General features: G+C 37.4%; 1 protein-coding gene across 4 annotated transcripts in view; it reads left to right on the top strand.

Annotated features, from left to right (window-relative positions):
• Ncoa7 (nuclear receptor coactivator 7) overlaps positions 1-15010 on the top strand; it is a 148441-nt gene that overhangs the window by 42049 nt on the left and 91382 nt on the right. The gene's annotated exons all lie outside the window — the stretch shown is intronic.

Raw genomic sequence — 15010 nt, 5'->3', positions numbered from 1 at the left:
CTTTGCTGAGATCTTAATAGACTGTTTCTGTAACTCCCTAATCAGTATGCCAAATTTTGCAGCACTATCTAAAAGATAATTGTTAGTTTATATTTACTAATTTTTAGTACTTATGGTGGCTTCTAGCAGCCAATAATTCATCTTCAAATGTTAACAAATGTATTAACTATTATCTGTCAGTTTATTTTTCTGGGTGTTGATATCAGGTTGCTCCATGTTGAGTGTGTGTGTGGTTGCGCGCGCGAGTGTGTGCGCGTGCGTGCATACACACACATTTTCTTTTGATAACCAGGTTCTCTACACCCCATTTCCAATCTTACTTCTCTATGATTCTTCAGAGTAGACATAATGGTTCTACAACACAGAAGGTTGCATCATGTAGAGCTAGAGGCTTCCTCTTGGATTTCATTTTTTAGCCAAGGATACTGTGTCCTTTTTAGTTTTTTTTGCTTATTCTCTTTGATAGAGCTGGAAAGTACCATTGTAATGGCAAAATTAGATTGATTTCTCCCTTAAATAAGTTAACTTCACCCAGTCTGCCAAAGGCAGTGGACATGTTGCTTCTTGATTCTTCTTCCTTCTACCCCTAAAATTTCCTGGTTATTTTTCCTTTGCATTGTTTACAGTATCTGCTCATTCTGAGCCTCAGCATTCCATTTTCTTTCTTGCAGGGTTCTGTCCTTTGCTTCTTGCTTCTTTTTGTACTCAATCCTGTGCCTTATACTCATCAATTTAAAACTCGAATTCCTGGGGCCACATTTCTTTCTTGAGATGCCTTTAGTTTTGCCTTTTAATAGGCTCATAATTTGTTTTGGAAAACCATACCATTCCTCTTTTAAATAATTTCCCTGAAGTCTCTGACTATGAGCTCGTACTCATCTATCCTCAAACTCAGCAAACATCTGTGGGAATGCATGGTCTGGTGCAAACACAGGATGCTCATAAAGTAGCATCAATGAGATAAACACTGCAACTAAGGTGACTGCCAGGTGCGAAGGGTGTAGGGTAGAAGAGATTGTGCAGAGGATCCTGAGCATCATAAAAGAAGCAACACTAGACTGTGCTTGCATGTGAGTAACAATTTGCCACGAAGGAAAGAGACTTCCAAACAGAGGGGAGATTCTGTACAGATAACCTGGATGCGTGGAAGTGCATAAAATTTGCGTGTAATTGGGACACAGAGATGTTTCATATTTCCTGAAAGAAGCATATCATTTGGGTCAGTTTACTATCTACTATATACCTCCAGACCTATTTATTGGATTACAGTCAAAATATTCTGCTAGAAGATAAGACGAAAATATCATGGAAGATCCAGATCCACAATATTCAAACCCAGAACTTCAAAGATACTAGGGAATCATTCCCAGTTTCCTCTGCTGGGGATCCATATCGACCATGTGTCTGATACTTTTCCTCTGTAATGATGGTTTTGACCATTCTTAGAAAGTTCTCTGCCACTTTGGTATGTTGTATGTTAAACCTACCTAACCTCAGTCCCCACAAAAACAAACAAACCTAACTTACCCTCTCAGGTCAAATTTAGATTGCTTTCATTCCCCCTGATAGGGAATCCCAAAATGTATTTCTTTCTCTTTCTCTTTCTCTTTCTCTCTCTCTCTCTCTCTCTCTCTCTCTCTCTCTCTCTCTCTCTCTTTCTCTCTTTTAAGTTATTTTAGACATCCAGAGAACAAGCTCTGAATTTATTTATTCCTTGCAAGTAAGAGAACATAATACTGATTCCTTGGTTATGCTACTAAGGATTGAAGTTTACAGCCTGGATGGGGAGAATGGGTCCAGAAGACCCACAGACCATTGGCTTAACAGTTTGTTATTGGTCATTCAATTAGGGTCTATGAGGGCTTAGCATACAAGGACACTTGAAGATCACAGTTTTAGTAGATTTGACTGGTAGGCCACTTTGAAATTTCCCTCCAATTAGTGGGAAGCTCATCCCCAAGTTCACCTGTTGGGGAAACACTGCCACAGGCGGGAAGTTCTTTGAAGGGCTCATGATGGACAGCTCCAGTCTCCTAACCTCCCTGGTTTTAAACAGCCTTAGCTGGTCCACATTTCAGGTCTGTGGGGCATCATCACTTTGTTGTATCACAGTATAACATGGCCTCTGGGCCTTCTTTCTCCTCTGCCATGTATTTTGTCTACCAAAATTCTGTAACTGGTTTCAGTGTTTCTCTGGAACTTCAAATCATTTTCTTCCTTGTATCTTATGTAAATTATTTTCTCTAATTTCGAGGCATTGTGCCTAACAAAAGAGGTGTTTTTATTTTCCAAATTAAATTTATACTCCAGTTGATGTTACTGTAGACCGCAACTGATAGCCCTAGAAATGCCATGATTTGTTAATTTGAGGTCATAAATTTAAGTTTTTCCGCATAGTTTAACTTCATCAAGGACAAAATGACAAATTAAGGAAAAAGTGGAAACCAAGCAAGGTAAATGTGCTTATAATGAAGATCACACATGTACATGTTAAGACACTTATCCAGGTAGGCAGAGAGTTGAAACTCTTAGAAGACATAAGAGGCTGGTCTTTTGTTTCAGGGTGGAGACAAGAGGTGCTCTGGGGGTTTCAGCCTCTCCACCCACCCTAAGTGGCACTGCCAACAGCACTTCCCCCAAGCAAACACACAGTCCTAATAAGAGAAGCGGCTTTAACTCATGTGTTAAAGCACCTTCTGTAACTCGGTGTTGTCCCCATGTTCTTCTTATAGACAAATTATGGAGAGGCTACTATCTTAAAAAAAGCCCTCTTCCATCTGTCTCCTCCTTCCTTTTGGTTGGTTCTACAGTGTTGCTTTTTTCTAAGAAATAATAATGGATGTTGGGCTAGGGTTGTAGCTTAGTGGTAGAGTGCTTGCCTTACTCATGTGAAGCACTGGGTTCGAGCCTTGGCACCATATAAAAATAAAATAAAGGTATTATGTCCATCTACAACAACAACAAAAAATTAAAAAATAACAGATCTTTTAAAAAGCATTGTCATGCTAAGCTGTAAAGCTTTTTGCTGTTATTTAAAAAGAATAATAATGTGAGCATAAAAATTTGGTCTGAGTATTAAGGAATGATTAAGAATCCTGAAATGCAAAATGTTCTTTAACAGTAAAAGAAATGCAAGCAACTTAAAAAAAAACACACAAATATTTGATTTTAACCATGAAAAATTCTCATGAAAGGCTTATATGTGTGTCTGAAATCATCACATTGAAAACTAAAGTGACTTCAAAACATAAATAATGAGTAAGTACCTGTGGACATAACACAGTTTATCCTTTACAGTGTAAGGAAAGTCTAAGAGTTGGGACTATGGTTCAATTGTAGGGTGCCTATCATGTGCAAGGCCCTGGGTTTGAACCCCAAGGACTAAAAAAAAAAAAAAAAGAAGAAGAAGAAAGAAAAGCAACCTCAGGATTTTCATAAAGAATGATGGAAGATTTTCATTCTGCAAACGATCAATTTCTACATGACTTATATTTATTTATTTACTTGGTTGTTTATTTTTAATAGACTTTTTTTATTGTTGCTTGTATTTTTGATAATTGCCATTGCGACTGGAGTAAGATGAAATCCTACTTTTGATTTGCATTTTGGGGCAGGAAAGTGCCTTAGAAATTATCCAGGTTAACATCTTGGTAGAGTCCTGCAAGGTAGCTATTTAACCCAGATCACCACACTCAGCTGTTGCAAGTTACAGACAAAGATCTTCTGGTAGCAGTGTGTATTTTCATCATGCTCTGCTTTCCAGGGACCAAGTACAGCCCAAGCGTCTCTGTCTCTTAGAAGACATAACTGGAACGCTAAAGGAAGTAGACAACTTACTCCAGAATTCTAAAAATCCCTCTAAGTCCCCAGTAATGTGGCCTTCATAAGCTCACAATTAAGTCTTTTTTTAAAGGTTTTTATTTGTTCTAATTAATTATACATGACAGTAGAATGTATTTTGACACATCACACATAAATGGAGTACAACTTCTCATTCTTCTGGTTGTACATGATGTAGAATTACACTGGTCATGTAATGTTATATACACATAGGGTCATAATGTCCAGTTCATTCTACTATCTGTCCTACCCCCAAACCACTTCCCCTGCCTTCACTCCCCTCTGTCTAATGCAAAGTTCCACTATTCTTCCCTAGCCCGTGCCCCTCTCATTGTGAATTAACATCCACATATCAGAAAAAACATTCGGCCTTGGTTCTTCGGAAGTGACTTATTTCAACTAGCATGATATTCTGTAGCTACATCCATTTACCAGCAAATGCCATAATTTCATTTTTCTTAAGGCTAAGTAATATTCCATTGCATATATACATACACACAAACACACACACACACACACACACACACACACACACACACACCACATTTCTTTATCCATTCATCTGTTGAGGACATCTAGGTTGGTTCCATAGTTTAGCTATTGTGAATTGAACTGCTATAAACATTGATGTGGCTGCGTCACTGTAGAATGCTGATTTTAAGTCCTTTGGGTATAAACTGAAGGTGGGGATAGCTGGGTCAAATGGTGGTTCCATGCCAAGTTTTCTGAAGAATCCTCATACTGTTTTGCAGAGTGGTTGCACCAATTTTCAATCCTACCAGCAAAGTATGAGTGGACCTTTTCCTCCACATCCTTGCCAACATTTATTGTTACTTGTATTTTTGATAATTGCCATTGTGACTAGAGTAAGATGAAATCCTACTTTTGATTTGCATTTCTCTAATTGTTAGAGATGTTGAACATTTTTTTCATATATTTGTTGATTGATTGTATTTCTTCTTCTGTGAAGTGTCTGTTCAGTTCCTTTGCCTATTTATTGATTGGGTTATTTGTTTTTTGGTGTTGAGTTTTTTGAGTTCTTTATATATCCTGGAGATTAATGCTGAGGTATATGTGGTAAAGATTTTATCCTATTCTGTAGACTCTCTCTTCACATTATTGACTGTTTCCTTTGCTGAGAAGAAGCTTTTTAGTTTGAATTCATCCCATTTATTGATTCTTGATTTTACTTCTTGCACCTTAGGAGTCTTGTTAAGGAAGTAGTTCCTAAGCCAGTGTGGTAAAAATTTGGGCCTACTTTTTCTTCTATTAGGTGCAATGTCTCTGTTCTATTGCCTAAGTCTTTGATCCACTTTGAGTCAAGTTTCGTGCAGGGTGAGAGATAAGGGTTTAATTTCATTTTGCTACATATGAATTTCCAGTTTTTCCAACACCACCAATGTGTGTTTTTGGGTATTTCGTCTAGTATGAGATAACTGTGTTTATGTGGGTTTATCTCTGTGTCTTCTATTCTGTACCATCAGTCTGTATGTCTCTTTTGGTGCCAATACCATGCTGTTTTTGTTATAATGGCTCTGTAGGATAATATCAGGTTTAGTATTATGGAGCCTCTTGTTTCACTCTTGCTAAAAATTACTTTGGCTATTCTAGGTCTCTTATTTTTCCAAATGAATTTCATGATTGCTTTTTCTAATTTTATGAAGGTGTCATTGGGACTTTAATAGGAATTGTATTAACTCTGTATAGTGCTTTTGGTAGTATGACCATTTTGGTAATGTTAATTCTGTCTATCCAAGAGCATGGGAGATCTTTCCATTTTCTAAGTTCTTTATCAATTTCTTTCTTTAATTTCTGTAGTTTTCATTATAGAGGTCTTTCACCTCTTTTGTTAGATTGAATCCCAAGTATTTTTATTTATTTACTTATTTATTTTTAAGGCTATTGTGAATGGGGTACTTTTCCTAATTTCTCTTTCAGTGGATTCATCACAGATGTATGGTAATGCATTTGATTTACAAGTGTTGGCTTTATAACCTGCTACTTTGCTGCATTCATTTATGAGTTCTAGAAGTTTTCTGGTGGAATTTTTTGGCTCTTCTAAATATAGAATCATGTCATTGGTGAATAGTGATAGTTTGAGTTCATCTTTTCCTATTTCTATCCCTTAATTTCTTCTAATTGCTCTAGCTAGAGTTTCAAGAATGATGTTGAATAGAAGTGGTGAAAGAGGGCATCTTGGGCTAGGGTTGTGGCTCAGTGGTAGAACACTCACCTAGCAGGTACAAGGCCCTGAGTTCTATCCTTAACACCACATAAAAATAAATAAAGTAAAGATACTATGTCCAAACACAACTAAAAAAATAAATATTAAAAAAAGGGCATTCTTGTGTTCTTCCAGTTTTTAGAGAGAATACTTTCAAATTTCCTTCATTTAGAATGATCTTGACCTTGGGTTTAACATATATAGAAAAGTTCATCTAATTGAGCTCATTCGTTATAAGAATAGAAAGTTAACAAATGAATGACCTAACATTATATTTCAAAGCCCTAGAAAAAGAAGGACAAGTCAACACTAAAAGTAGTAGAAGATGAGAAATAATTAAAATCAGAGCTGAAATAATGAAAGTGAAACAAAAGAAACAATTCAAAAACTTGGACAAAACAAAAAGTTGGTTCTTTGAAAAAATTAAGTAGAATTGATAAATGCTTAGCCACATAATGAAAAGAAAGAGAGAGAAAACTCAAATTATTAAAATTCATGATGAAAAAAAAATCACGACAGACACTACTGAAATATAGAAGATAATCAGAAACTGTGTTGAAAACTTATACTCCAATAAAATAGAAAATCTTAATGTCATTTATGAATTTCTAGAGACATATGACCTACCCAAAATGAATCAGAAGGACTTACACAATGTAAACAGGTCCATTTCAAACAATGAAATAGAAGACATCATCAAAAGCCAATCAATCAAGAAAAACCCAGGATCAGACGGATTCTATAAGACATTTTCCTCAAATTATTCCATGTAATACAATAAGAGGCAACTCTTCCAATCTCATTCTATAAGATTTAGCATCACCCTGATACCAAAACTAGACAAAACACCTCAAGACAAGAAAACTTTAGACCAATATCCCTGATGAACATAAATGCAAAAATTCTGGCAAATTGCATACCAAAACACATTAAAAAGTTCACCATGATCAAGTGTGGTTCATCCCAGGGATGCAAGGTTGGTTCAACATATGGAAATCAATAAACCTAACTCATCACACCAGTAGACTTAGAGATAAGAATCTTATGATTATCTCAGTAGATGCAGAAAAAGCATTTGACGAAATATAGCACTCCTTTATGTTCAAAACACTAGGAAAACTAAGGATAGTAGGAACATACCTCAACATTGTAAAAGCTATATATGCTAAACCCAAGGCCAAAAATCAAGTGTTAAGATACATCAGACATCTATTTTGTTGTCACCTGATAATGACCACCAATTTCCCAGCTACCAGCCATCCCCAACTCCTGGACCCACATTTGGGGGTCATTCATATGGAACAACTTACCTCTTATGTAAATTGCCTTAATAGGACCCTCTTCCCCCTTTCTAGGGAATAAACCAGTAGATAAAAGTAGCTTAAGAAGAAAGGAAGGCATTTGAGGATTATTGGTTCACATTAAGTTAAAAGTCTGGGGTTAGCCAGGCCAGTGGCACACACCTGAAATCCCAGAATTTGGAGGCTGAAATAGGAGGACTGCAAGTTCAAATCCAGTCTCAGCAACTTAGCAACTTAGTGAGAACCTGTCTTAAGGGTATGCTGTCCATCTACAACTACAAAAAAAAAAAAAAAAGGGGGTTTGAGAATGTGGCTCGTTGGCAAAAAGTGTCCCTGGCTTTAATCCCTGGTACAAAAAAAGAAAAAAGTCTGGGATTAGATTTATCTTTTGGAGTGCTTAGATTAGGGGTCTCAAATAATGGCATCATGACTCAGCTTGTCAGTATCTAAGCCCTTTCATTCTTTTGGCTTATTTTCTCAGACTTTATTTGATAAATGCTTCCAACTCAGAATCTTCTTGTGCAATAGCAGACAATGGAATTATGCTTGCCAGTAGGACACACAAGTCCTGAGATGTGTTTTAATTGATCCGGCTTAGATCACGTGCCAGTTCTTGGAGTGAGCACAGCAGCTGGGGCTCCATTCTTTGATTGGACAGAACTCTGTCAAGTTTTTAATTCCTAGGGCTAGGGTGGAACCCTATTGAGATCTGGTATTAGAGTGAAGTGTATGTTTATTGAAAATTGGGCCATAGTGCCATAACAAGGAGAAATAGTTTGCAGGGAGGTCAGTGAAAATCTACTACCATTTCCTATAGTGTCTCAGGCAACATACTAGGCACTGAAGTTAAAAAGTATATTGATACACATTAAGTCTTGCTGGATTTTTAGACACTGGAATTCTAAGGCACTTTCCATCTGAGATCCTATTATTTAGATGATGCTTCTCGGAAAATAGGTGGAAGAGATAATTTACTAGTTGAGGTAATTATTTTATCATTTAAATTTATTTAACTATTTAAAAATTTTAAATATTATGACAGTTTTATGAATGATTTAGAAAACTTAATTCAGTGTTTAGCCCCCCCAATCCTCCCTAAAACAATATCTAAATATAGACTTAATATATTTATACAAAGTACCTTTTGTTTGTATGGTAGTTATACTAGGGATATAATAATTGATAAATGCTGAATTTTGGCTTATGCCCATGTCATCATGAAATTGTAATGCATACATGAATTAAATATAGAGCCCTTCTTTTTAAGGGATCAGGATGATTGGAAAAAAATTTTTTTGGGGGGGGTCTAATCTGAACAAACAGCAAAGAAACATTCCTTCATTTGACTTTTATTTGTAGGATGTTTGATGTATTACCTGCAAAGAGTTTTAGTAATAGTTTAAGACAGCTAGGCATGATGGTGCATACCTATGATTCCAGCAACTCAGAAGACTGAAGCAGAGGCTTGCAAGTTTGAGGCTAGTCTCAGCAATTTAGCCAGACTCTGTCTCAAAATAAAATGAAAAGGTCTGGAGATATAGCTCAGTGGCAGAGGGCCTCTGGGTTCATCCAAAAACAATCAAACAAAAACTTAAAAACATATTTCTATTTCCCCAGTTGATGGAATATTATCATTACATTTTTTTGTTTTCTTTGGAAATCTTTAGTCTCACCCAAAATAAGTCCAAAGGAGTGTTTTCGTGACTTAATCCATGCAAAATTTAGAAATCCACGTGAAATCTGGATGACTTGTTATTCCCATATTATAGATGTTTGAGATTTAGAATGTGTTATTAAAATTAAAAGGAATTTCCAAGAGCAAATCTATCAGAAATTCCCTTGCCTTTTATCAACAGCTATCAAAAAAGATAAAAAAGGTGTAGTCAGTGGTACAGCACTTGTCGTACATGCAAGGCCTTAGTTCAATACCAGGCACCCCCCAAATAAATAAATAAAGCAAAATAAGATCCAAGTTATCTGGTAAAGACTGCTGCTGAAGAGGGTGGTTGATTCATGGTATGTAATGAAGTTGGTTTCACTTGTGTGCCAATATGACATGTTATATATAATGTAGACTTCATGATAGGAAATACCAGTTCTTTTTATTGGGGAGAAATGAAGCAAGTGTTCAGGTGTTGAATATTGTTCATTCCCAGGGTAGTTGTTCTGTCCCCTTCAAAAGCACCTTGTATTCATTCTTTATGTTAATGATCTGATATCAGGTGGATTTTGTTCCTCTCATGGTAAGGTTGTAGGGCAACTTCACTTGAGATGTCGGTTCCTTTTAATCTAAGTGGCAAAGGTTCTATCAACTCATGAAATTTGACATAAATAACATAATTAGCACGCTTTATCTTTCCGGTGCTGAAGGTTATTTATTTTCTCATTCATTTATTGATTCGTTCATGCCCCACCTTTAAGATACCCTAGAAAAACAGCACATGTACAACCCATGTGATGCACAACTAGCTTTGTCTTGTTCCGGTTCCAGCATCATCACATGCAAAGAAGTAAGTATAACAGAGAAAACAATTCAAATATTTAATTCCCCTCCCAGATAACATCCAAGGGTAGGAATAAATGCATTACATTCAATAAGACATTTAAAAGTCCTCTTTTCCCATGTCTCTGACCTTTTACATGGTTCTCAACTGCTTCCCCAAACTCTCTCCTTCTTAAAATGTATCCAGCAACTCTCCCCAAATCCAGTCAGTACATTTCATGTCCCCTTTTCTCCCTTTGGGTCTTCTTCTATTTCTTCTGCCCTTCTATGTCCTTTTGCATTTCTGTCCTCCTCCTAATTCATTTCTCACATCCGCACAGAAGCCCAGAACCAGGAAAAGGGGAAAAAACCTAAGCCACAGTTACCCTTAAGAGCAGCACATGGAATGGGGCCAAGGTCATCCCTATTATTATTTCCTCTTTGTTCCCCTTAAAAAAATTTTTGTAAAATACTATTTAAAAATTGAAGGTTCAGACCAGAGAACATAGACATTGGCATGAAAAATAGGACACATTGCATGCTATTCACTGTCTGGCTGACTCCAAACAACTTCATGATCCCTGTTACAAAGGGATTCCTTTCATATTTCTCTCTGTTCCTGAGTGGAACACGCAGCAGCCCCTCCAATGACAAAACCTTTCCTACCCCTGGACTCTAAAATTATATAGGACTTCACATGGCAACATAGAAAAATGTCGTGGTCTTGAGCAACACCCATAGAAGCAATTTATTGAAGCGATTTATTGCAGCAATGCCACGTGAAATGAGAGGGCACGATGCCAGTGTATGACTCAGTGAAAGCTCTGCTGCAGCGGGGCAGCACCATACGTCTGAGACTGCAGCCTTCTCGTGATTTGAATTGATCCGAGAATAGAAGTTCATGCTGCATGGAGCAGAGACTATAAACAGTACCACAGGGTCCAGAGCAAGGAGGCACAAGTGGATGATGAGTGGCACTGGCGAAAGGAAAGGAAGAAACTGGATGTGACAAGGTGGCACACACGTTTTTGAAGGAGAAAAACTGCTGCCGCCTCCTGTTTTACAGGTTGGGACTGTAGGTCAGTGCTATTCCATCTTCTAATTCCTCAAGGTGAACCTGACATCCAGATTTTTATGTACAATATTTCCACTTCGATGCTCATCATTCAGTCATTTGGATCTTTAAATGATCATTTGCTCCTGGGCTAAGGGAACATGCCTGCAGGTATTCAGTCACATGTCTCTGATCAGAGAAAAGAGTTGACTCGATGTTTTTCTGGATCAGTCTCAATTTCCATCTTCTCTTCTGTGTTCCAGATTGGTTCTTTGACAAAATTTACAGTTGACTGTTTTCTGATTCTCAGATACCAGCTGTGTGTCCAACAATTCAGTTCAATTTTAGGAGCACAATCCCGCAAGACTGCCTTTTTTTCTTCAGGTGCCAGTCAAAAGCCCCCAATCCCCAGTCTACAGGTACTTTTGTCCATCTCATCTCCAAATTTGGGGGTTAATTCTCATGATCCCTAACTGAGGTTCTACATTTCCTAGAAGGATATGTAGTACTCAGGAAAATAACTTACACTGAACCAGTTTGTTATAAAAGACACAACTCAGGGACAGCCCAGTAGAAGAGATTCTTAGACTAAGGTATGGGTCATGCACCAAGGTACGGGAGGTGCACCAAGCTTCCATGCCTTTTCAGGTATACCACCCTTCCAACACCATAATATGTTCATCACCTCAGAAGCTCTGGAACTCGAGCCTGGAAGAGTTTTAAGGGAGGTTGCATTATGTAGGCATCATCAATTAAATCATTGATGATTGATGGTTTGATTCAATCTTCATCCCCTCTCTTCTCCAGAGGGAGTGGTGTGCGGGGTGGGTACTAAAAATTCCAACACTTGGGCTGGGGCTGTGGCTCAGGGGTAGAGCGCTTGCCTAGCATGTGTGAGACCCTGGGTTTGATTCTCAGCACCACATATAAACAAATAAATAAATAAAGGTCCATTAATAACTAATAAAAATATTTAAAAAAATAAAAATTCCAACACTGGTCTTTCTGGTGACCACTCTCCATCCTAAAGGTCTCAAGGCACCTTCCCCTCACAGCCTTGAGTCATCCATTAGAATACAAAGATACTTATCACTTAGTATCCAGGTGTTTTCAGAAACCATGTGCCAAATAGAAGAAAAAGTAGGCCCAAATCTCCATCATGTAGGATTAGGCCCGGGTTCCTTCAAAAAACTCCTATAGCATGAGAATTAAAATCAAGAATCACTAAATGGGATGGATTCAAACTAAAAAGCTTCTTCTCAGCAAAAGAAACAATCAGTGAAGTGAATAGAGAGCCTACTGAGTGACTTGGGGCCTCGCTAAGTTGCTGAGGCTGGCTTTGAAATTGCAATCCTCCTATCTTAGATGTCCAGAGCCACTGTGCCTGGCCAGAAAGTTTTTCAGAGTAGGTTTTACCAGTCACTCACTCCATGAATCCTGCTTCTGATCAGTATCACTTCCCATGGTAACAACTAGTGTGTGTGTGTGTGTGTGTGTGTGTGTGTGTGTATACATATACGTACAATTTTTTCCAATTGAGATATATGTATTAATTGGAAAAAAACACCTCCAAGACATTAAATGGACATTGTGGATACAAACCAACTAAGTGTAGGATATCTGCCAAACTGAGTTTAAAAATTTTATACCTGATATTAGATTATTCTTTCTGAAAGTACCTAAAAGTCAGGATGAGTTATGAGGCCATTTCTAGCTTATAACTTTGAAAGCATATTATTATAAAAAGGTAAGCATACACGTCTAAGGTTGTGAAAAAAAATAAATTAATGGGATATATTTTTAAAAGTCGGGGGAAGGCAAGAAGTTGAGCTAGAGCACATTCTAATTTTATGCCACCCCCAGTAGTTTTCTGTCAGCAGGTCATATCTACTGATCATAAACTTTATATGAGTAGTACTCTGCTTTTAGCAAGAGTACTAATTTGTATACTAAAGTGATTGCTTTTCAGATTGTATCTTTTTGGTCTCTATTTGCCTCCATGTTTCCACAGTTTAAGCAGTTAATAGGAAGGTAGGCTAAAATTGGAGACCAGAATCCCTGACATCATTGTATTTCTGCATGAGAATTTTCAAGGGAGCTATGCTTTAATTGCATGGATTTACTAAAGAGAATATAGGAAAACAAACTTTCTCTGAAAGAATTATGTCACTGAAACACATTGCTGTTGAAACGGACCATACATCTTTCTCCATACCATTGCTGTGGGGGACAGATTTTATCATCAGATAGAGCACTAATATCTAGGGGATATGAAGAACTCAAAAAGCTAAGCACCAAAAAAATAATAATAATAATAATAACCCAATCAATAAATGGACCAAGAAACTGAACAGACTCTTCTCAGAAGGTAATACACAATCAATCAACAAATATATGAAAAAATGTTCAACATCTCTAGCAATGCAAATCAAAACTACTCTAAGATTTCATCTCACTCTAGTCATAATGGCAGCTATTATGAAGACAGACAACAATAAGTGTTGGCAAGGATGTGGGGGAAAAGGCACACTCATACATTGCTAATGGGACTGCAAAATGGTGCAGCCAATATGGAAAGCAATATGGAGATTCCTTGGAAAACTGGGAATGAAACCACCTTTTGACCCAGGTATCCCACTCTTTGGTCTATGCCCAAAGGACTTAAACACATCATACTACAGGGACACAGCCACATCAATGTTTATTTCAGCACAATTCACAATAGCTAAACTGTGGAACCAACCTGGATGTCCTTCAGTAGATGAATGGATAAAGAAAATGTGGTATATATACACAATGGAATATTACTCAGAAAAAAGGGAATAAAATCATAGCATTTGCAGGTAAATGGATAGAGTTGGAGAATATATGCTAAGTGAACTTAGTCAATCCCCAAAACCAAATACTGAATGTTTTCTCAGATATAAGGAGGCTGATTCATAGTGGGGTTGGGAGGGGGAGCGTGGGAAGGTTCAACGTACTCTAGATAGGGCAGAGGGGTGGGAGGGGAAGAGAGGGGGGCAAGGGGGTAAAAAAGATGGTAGAATGAGATGGACATCATTACCCTAAGTACATATGTGAAGACACAAATTGGTGTGAATATACTTTGTACACACCAGAGATATGAAAAATTGTGCTCTGTATGTGCAAGATGAATTGTAATGCATTCTGCTGTCATATATAACAAATTAGAACAACAACAACAAAAACATTGCTGCAGGTGGAAAAGGGCCTGGAGAAAAACCTGGGCATCAGCAAAGTCTCTTCTTTGGATGGTGAAAATGATCACAGAGGCCATTCCTGAGCTGAAAACTTCCATCAAGAAAGGAGAAGACTTTGCCAGGAACATGAAATGAAGCATTGATCCATGAGTAGTTTCCTTATTTCCTTAAATAAGTTTCCTCCTTATTTCCTTATCAAGGCATTAAGTCACTGAAAGCCATTTCAGATCCATCTGTATTTTCTCTCGTTTTGAAGATGGTATTATATCAACACTATCATTCCTTCCAAATGGTGGCTGGGCTATAGGGGCAATAATAAAAGCAGACTTTGGTTTTTTTTTAGAAAGAAAGGAAACAAGGAAGGAAGAAAAAAATTGCTGTTTTAGTATAATGTGTGTTATTGAAATACATCCCACTGCTTTGTATAAAACTTGTTAAATGGTCAGAGCAAGAGATTCTTTCTAAGTTAAAAAAAAAAATTCTATAAAATGACACACTCCCCCTCAAAAATAGATTTTTTTTTGGCAGGGGGGGGATACCAGGGATTGAATCCAGGGATGCCAAATCCCCAACCTTTTTAATGTTTTATTTAGAGATAGGATCTCTCTAAGTTGCTAAGTCTGGTGTTGAACTCTTGTTCCTCCTGCCCCAACCTCCCAAGTCACTGGAATCACAGGCCTGTGCTACCATGCCCAACTTTTATTTCTGTACATGCTAAGGAACTCTAATAGAAGAAAAAAATTGGAATTGTTTTTGGCTCTGTTAGTAATCATAACAGTGAATTACTAATTTCAGTGCAGATTAAAGTGATTAGATGTGGAAATGAGATGGAACCCTTTAAAACACTGGTAAGTTTTTCTGCTACCATCCCCACCTTCAAAAGGCTAT

The sequence above is a fragment of the Callospermophilus lateralis genome, chromosome 6, assembly GCF_048772815.1.
Source record: "Callospermophilus lateralis isolate mCalLat2 chromosome 6, mCalLat2.hap1, whole genome shotgun sequence".
In the NCBI taxonomy this organism is placed as follows: Eukaryota; Metazoa; Chordata; class Mammalia; order Rodentia; family Sciuridae; genus Callospermophilus; species Callospermophilus lateralis.
The sequence above is the reverse complement of the archived record's forward strand: the minus strand, read 5'-3'. Positions and strand labels throughout refer to the sequence as shown.